This window comes from Photinus pyralis, unplaced genomic scaffold (genome assembly GCF_008802855.1).
Source record: "Photinus pyralis isolate 1611_PpyrPB1 unplaced genomic scaffold, Ppyr1.3 Ppyr1.4_LG10, whole genome shotgun sequence".
In the NCBI taxonomy this organism is placed as follows: Eukaryota; Metazoa; Arthropoda; class Insecta; order Coleoptera; family Lampyridae; genus Photinus; species Photinus pyralis.
Genome location: NW_022170250.1, coordinates 2,073,503 through 2,080,056, shown reverse-complemented (window position 1 = coordinate 2,080,056; position 6,554 = coordinate 2,073,503).

Below are 6,554 nucleotides of genomic sequence, written 5' to 3'. Positions count from 1 at the left end.
AATACAACATTCAAAAGCGGATAGGGGTTGAATTTTGTTATTCAAGCATGCAGTGTTTTTGATCAACCCTTCATGATTTATTAATCCAAGAAACTGTTGATTCACAATAAAAGACACGACCGTGTAGTAGTAGTCACTACCCCTAAAAAACATGCCATTATAAAATACGTACTTTAAAAGCGGCTAGGGGTTGAATTTTTTATTCAAGAACGCAGTGTTTTTGATCAACCCTTCATGATAATTAATCCAAAAATTGGTTGATTCATAACCAAATACACGCCCCTGTAGTAGTACACTGCCCCTAAAAGAAAAGAGTCATTAAAAAATACAAAACTCAAAAACGGATAGGGGTTGAATTTTTTTATTCAAGAACAAGAATTGTTGATCAACCTTTCACGATTTATTAATTCAAAAATTGTTGATTCACAATAAAAGACACACCCCTGTAGTAGTAGTGGCTACCCCTAAAAAACATGCCATTAAAAAATATTTAATTCAAAAGCGGATAGGAGTTAAATATTTTTTATTCAAAAACTCAGTGTTGTTGATCAATCCTTCATGATAATTAGTCCAAGAATTGGTTGATTCACAACAAAATACATCCCCTGTAGTAAACACATTAATGATATTTCTTAAAATTAAAATGTATAGGGTGTTTCATTTAAAAGAATGATGTTCCGATAACTAAAAAAAGTGTCCACCAGAAATTTACAGGGGGGCTGTGCACCAGGGGACCTGGGGGTATTCCATACTCCCCAGGAAAAGAGATAATCAATATTCTTTTCGCCTAATATTAGATTTTCGTATACTTGGACCACCCCGGTGCACAGCCTCCTTGTGGTTTACTGGTGAACACTTTTTCTAGTTATCGGAACACCCTGTACATTTTAATCTACTCTATGGAATACCCCCCAGACCTCCCGGTGCACAATCTCATGTTCTTGTATTTGATGAGCCTCTTTAAAGGAATGTAGTGCTAAGGTCGTTAAATGTTTTTGAAAAGAATGTATAACCGGTAGGGCTGGGGGGCATGGAAGACACTCAGGAAAAGAGATATTCAATATCCCGTTACGTTACGTAGCACTTATTAATTTTGCTGGAACAATTTTACATTTTTTAAATTTTTAAGTTGTTACATTTTTGAATAAACAACTGAATATTATTTTTTTAAATTAAATGTACAGGGTGTTCCATTTAAAAGGATGATGTTAGTTCCGACAACTAAATAAAGTGTCCACCAGAAATTCACAAGGGGGCTGTGCACCAGGGGGGGATCTGGGGGGTATGGAATATCCTCCAGGAAAAGAGATAATCAAATTTCTTGTCCCCTAGCATTAGATTTTCGTATACTGGAGGGTATGGACTCTCCAAACCCCTCGGTGCACAGCCTCCTTGTGGTTTTCTTGTGCACACTTTTTTTAATTATCGGGTCTAACATCATTGTATTAAATTGAACATCCTGTACATTTTAATCTACTCTATGGAATACCCCCTCCCCACCCCCGGTGCACAACCTCATGTTTGATGGATCTCTTTAAAACAATGTAGTTTAAGTGCCAAGGTGTCCTTAAATATTTTTGAAAAGAATGTGGAATCGGGGGGTATGGGGGTATTCTACCCCCAGTAGAAGAGATATTCAATGAACTGTTATGTTGTGCGGGTTTCCATTTAAAAGATAGCGATGAGTCGCGATAACTAAAAAAAGTGGCCATCAGAAAACCACAAAGTGTTCATCAAACATAACCGGAGGCTGTTCACCTGGGGGTGTGACGGGTACGGAATACTCTCTAGCACACGAAGATCTTATCTGAAGGGAAGAGAACATTGATTATCTCCTTTCCTGGGGCGGTATCCCATACCGCCTAGGCCCCCCGGCGTACAGTCTCATGTTGTTATGTTTGATGGAGTAAAAAAAAAGCTGCTAAAGTCGTTAAGTATTTTTGAAAAAATGGATGGGGTCTGGTGGGTATGAAACACCCCCAGGAAAACAGATATTCAATGTCCTGCTATGTTATGTGGCCTTTTTTTAATCTTTTTGAATCAATTTAAAATTGTTGGAATTTTTCTAATGTAACATTTTTGAAAAAACAACTTAATGTTATTTCTTTTAGATTAAAATGTACAAGGTGTTCCATTTAAAAGAATGATGTTAGTTCCGCTAACTAAAAAAAGCATCCACCAGAAAAGCACAAGGGGGCTGTGCACCGGGGAGGATCTGGGAGGTATGGAATACTCTCTAGTATACGAAGATCTTATTTTAGGGGAAGAGAATATTGAATATCGCGTGTATTACATACCCCCTCCCCCAGCCCCCTCCCTCCCTTGGTGCACAGTCTCATGTTATGTTTTATTGGACTTCTTTACAAAAATAGAATGTAAGTGGTAAGGCTGTTATCTATTTTTGGAAAGTATGTAGAACTCAGGGCTATGGGGGGGGGGGGCCTATGGAATACCCCATAAGAGAAAAGATATTCAATGTCCGGTGGTGTTATGTGGCGTTTTTTAATCTTTTTGGAGCAATATTAAATTTTTTGAATTTTTTAATGTTATTTTTTTGAAAAGACAACTTAAAGTTATCTTTTTCGATTAAAATATATAGGGTGCTCCATTTAAAAGAATGAGGTTAGTTCCGAGCACTAAAAAAAGGTCCACCAGAAAACCACCCTCTAGTATACGAAGATCTTAGGTCAGGGGAAGAGACCATTAAATTTTCCTGGGGTATGGGCCACCATGTTCAGTAGACAAAATACGAAAAACTTAGCAAAAAAAAACTACAATTCTTAGAAAGCCGATTGAAAAGTTGATAATTGTAACAATTCCTTTTTTGTTTTACGTTTCGATGCTTCTTACCCCAGTAGCTTTTTTACCAAAAAAAATTGCATCAGGAGAACATGAAGATGTTTGAGTCATTATTATTCTCTCTGTGCTCCTGCGGGGCCACCACAATAATATTTAACAGGGAAATTCGTGGGTGGACATAATACATGTAGTGTAGTTCTTTTGTATAATCGTAACTTCTAACGCCCCATATTCGGTTGCAATAATTTCGGGAAGGAAACACAAAAGAAATTTTTGCATTAGGAGAACATAATACAACTGAAGATGTTTGTAAATCATTTTTGTTACTCTATTAACGCCTTCTACAGTTCCTAAGATCCGGCTGCAACCATTTTTGAAAGAGAGTCTTGTATTAAAAAAACATAGCAGTACAGTGTATGTGTTTAACTATTACATCATTTTCCCATTAGCCTATTCTTAAGTTTCTGTGCTCCTAACGATAATCTTTGACAATTATCTTATGAGCTTTCAAACCTGATTTGATATCAGGAGATCATAAGATCGTCGGATCTCCAGAGTCTTACAATTGCATCAGAAGAACATGAAGATGCTGGACACGTGATCCTTTGCATTTCTGTACTCGCAACGAAAAATTGAATTAGGAGAACATACTTATTTAGCATATGGCACTAGAAGGTTGTTCTGTGTCATGTACTTAGTCGAGAGACCCTTAGATTCTTTTCTGACTGCCGGTATGTGCTAGTTCATTTAGCGTAACCCATAAGGAGGCGAACTAGCTTCACACCCCAATATTATAACAACGAAAAATTTGTGTCAGGAGAACATAACTTAATAAAGGGTGTTTTAGTACTGCCCTATTTACGATCTTGTGCTCCCGACGGCAGTTTCGCATCGAAAAGTTACATCAGGAGCCCAGACATGCTTGCGTTCTGTGATCTGGGTGGACCAAACGTTTTTTAATTTTGATGATTTTGCTGTATCAGGAGAAAATAATAAGATGGAAGATTAACGCATTCTTTCGCTCAAAAGCCAGGGAAACCGAAGTGAAGAAAGTGTTGATCGTCTAATTACTTGCAAATTAAATCCGTGGCTCGATCACTTTATCTACCAGGTAGTCGTTTATGGTCAAGGCGGTGGCGATGGAATTCCATCTTAGATACATGATTAAGTGCGAAGTGATGAGCAGTAATTCAGTAATTTAAGCCGAATGTAGATATTATTTATTGTTAACTTTTTTTCCTCTTACGTGTATTGTGGGTGTCCGGATTTGATACATTCGTTTAGTGGACGTCGCGTGACGTTTGGGGTAAATTATTGTCCCTGATCGGATAAAGGTTTGATTTGTGTCTTCACCTTAAAGGAGTAGTGTTTCGTTATTTTTTTCGTGCGCTCCTCCGACGATAAATTCCCTACTGCATTTTTCCGTTTTTAATCAAATAACGATCGATCATAGCCCGAGTGTGTATAGTGCGAAACGAAATTTCTTGGTAGATAAAATCGGCTCGGGCTCGATTAACTTCATGAATCAAACGGCGTAGCTTGTCAGTTTTTGTGGGACGCCCGCCGTACGCCATAAGTTATACCTAAAGCACCATCAAATAGAAGAGTGTCCATTACATCTAAATCATGGCGAGGGACTTATCGAATCATTGATTGATTATTGCCCATTATAATGATGAGGTTCGCCTACGCGTCCGTGTTGTACAGACTTTATCGATATATTAGAATAAAGAGCGCGGGTGGTCCGATTTTTATGCTCCTCATCGAATGGAAAAAAACATACAAATTATAGTCTGCTTGTCGTATACCATCTTTATCTATCCGTATTAGGAAACCACTTCAAATTAATGATGGAAGCGTAAAAATATCTGTTTCGAGAACGTTCCGGAATGAATTTGAAACAAGGATGACCACGAAAAGCGTAAAAAATAGTACGAGTATAATAGGTGGTCGCTTTGGTATTGATTTTGTATTTTATTAAACTAAGGGAAATTTTCACGTGTACCGCTTCATAGCAAACTTGAACGAAAGTAAGTCTGGCGATAATAAGAAGCGTTTTGGGGCCAGCGGGCGCGGTTGCCACGATCTCTCTGGACCTAAAAGTTGCGTTCGCCTAAATGCGGTTTTTCTATTGGTTGTTAGGGCGCACCAATCGATTCGAAGGAAGGCATTTTATTTACGAGTGGTAAAATATACGCGAAGGAACATTTTCGAGTTCGAAGACTTTTCAAATAAAAAATGGAACGAAAAGTTTTTTCGGATCAGCAGGTTTCTTAGTCGGTGCATTTTACATTTTGAGAGGTGCAGGAAAAAGGACATTGAACCCCCAATTGAAAACGTTCAGCCCTAAGGACTTTCGTAGTAGTTTTCTCTAAAGGACATTGAATCTTGCTTTCCTGACAAAGATTCCATATCCCACAGACTCCTAGGATTACGGTGGATGGTTCCTTTCCAAAAATTACAGTGTAAGGAGCACTGTTGTACGGAAGTATGCTAAACCTGGTGGTCTGGGGGGGGGGGGGTATGGAATGGCCGCCGGCGAAGCGCCCGAAGATTTTTAAAGCTAAGCTTCGAAAGGACAGCACGGAACAACAGAAGAAAGGAGTAAAAGGATAATATGAAAATGATGTTCTAGAATGTGACGAGGATAGCAAGTAAAGACGATCAACTCTGGGAGTATATGATGTCGTGGAGATGCTAAAATTATGGATAGAAAAAATTGTAATTCATTACACAATAGTAAATAAAAAAAATACTAGAAGATAGAAGTATTTAACACAGGAACAAGGATAGAATTTGATGACCAACCGATGGAAACAAGTATAAAAGGGAAGACAAGAAGATCAAGAAAGGGAACGATGCAAAGGCGTGGAAAGATACAGTTATAGACAAGAGACACCGTGGAGTCGTATAGGAGGGGACTAGAACAACAAGGAGAAGGGGTAGGAGAGGGTACTGATAACGTGGAAATGCGACAGAGACTCTACAGAAACGAGAAACAAATATAGAATAATGAAGAAAGAGTTGAGAGAACAGAAAAAAGTACAAAAGAACACATATAAAAGCTGATCAGTGGTTAAAGAACTGAAAAAAGGGTAGGCGGTAGAGAGGGATGAAATTTTCGCCACAGGTTGTATCAAAGAGAAGCTGTGGAACTTAGTTAAAAAAAAGATATGGGGAAGGTTAGAAAGAGAAGTAAAGGAGGAAATGCAAAATGGGGTTCATTAAAGAAAGGGGCATATATGCACTTCAGCGATTGGTGGAAAAAATTGGAAAAAAAGTCAAAATGGAGGAATCGTAGCAAGAAGAAGGAAGATATGGTCCGTGCCATACGCTGAAGATAGAGTACTACAGAGGAAAACAGATGAAGGAATTGATGGGAATAATGGAGAAATTCTGCAATAAAAAGAATAGAATCTAAAATTTGGGAAGGGGGGAGGTAGAGTGGAAGTGGAGGGAGGAAAGAGTAGAGCAAGGAAGAGAATTTAAATCTTTGAAATACCAGATAATAATAATAAACAACAAAATAGTGGGACAAATGCACAAATAGGGGAATGAAGACAAAACGGAGAAGTGAAAATGGGACTGGTGTTTGAAGTAGGAGAGAGGAAACTCAAAAACGAGGTCAGAATAAGAAAACAATTTTTTAAAGCAATGATGAAAGGGGTGTTGATGTATGGAACGTAGATTGGGGATAGAAGAAATGGAATGAACTAGAAGCAATACAAAGAAAGTGCCTATTACAAATGGGTACT